Here is a 704-nt window from a genome sequence, read left to right as displayed (position 1 = left end):
TGGTTCCCAAGGCACCATTGAAGAGGGATCAAAGAAGTTCAAGACAACTGAACCAGAAACACTTGATTATCTGGCTAAGTTTCAGCAGATAGAGATCCAGCAAGGGAGATTCCCTGATTTGGACTTTCTGAAGAAGATTGGCCTCTATGAAGATGTCAAGACTTTGCTTGGGAACATGGGTGTTGAGTCACTTTTGGAGATGAGAGAAATCGCTTATGAGCAAGAGTCCCAAGAATTCTTGGCCTCCTTTGAAGCTTTCATTTACTACCCAAGGGATTCAAGAATCATTCAAGGAGATGGGCTTGGACATGTGGAGTTTACTGTGAAAGGGAAGGAATATTCAGTGTCATTCAGAGAATTGAGTAAGATCTTTGGGTTTTCAGCACCTAGAAATGAATTTCTCTCCAACTCGGTCAATCTCAGAAAAGATGAGATCCAACTTCTATGGAGATCAATTGCTTCTGGGAAGTACACAGCTGGAACAGCTAAGGCCTCTTGGATAAGGAATCCAGTTCTGAGATATGTACACAAGATTCTCTCTCACAGCTTCTACTTCAAGATTGATGTTGGAAGAGTTCACAAAGGAGATCTGCTGCTTCTGGGTGTAGGGCTGAGGCCGCTGATGCCAACACATGAAGATGGGGAACCCTATGTAGGGTATGAATACCCACTTTGCCTTGCATCTCAATTAGCAAGGTCTTTGA

Source organism: Eutrema salsugineum, unplaced genomic scaffold, assembly GCF_000478725.1.
Source record: "Eutrema salsugineum unplaced genomic scaffold, Eutsalg1_0 scaffold_4, whole genome shotgun sequence".
NCBI classification, from domain to species: domain Eukaryota; kingdom Viridiplantae; phylum Streptophyta; class Magnoliopsida; order Brassicales; family Brassicaceae; genus Eutrema; species Eutrema salsugineum.
The sequence above is the reverse complement of the archived record's forward strand: the minus strand, read 5'-3'. Positions refer to the sequence as shown.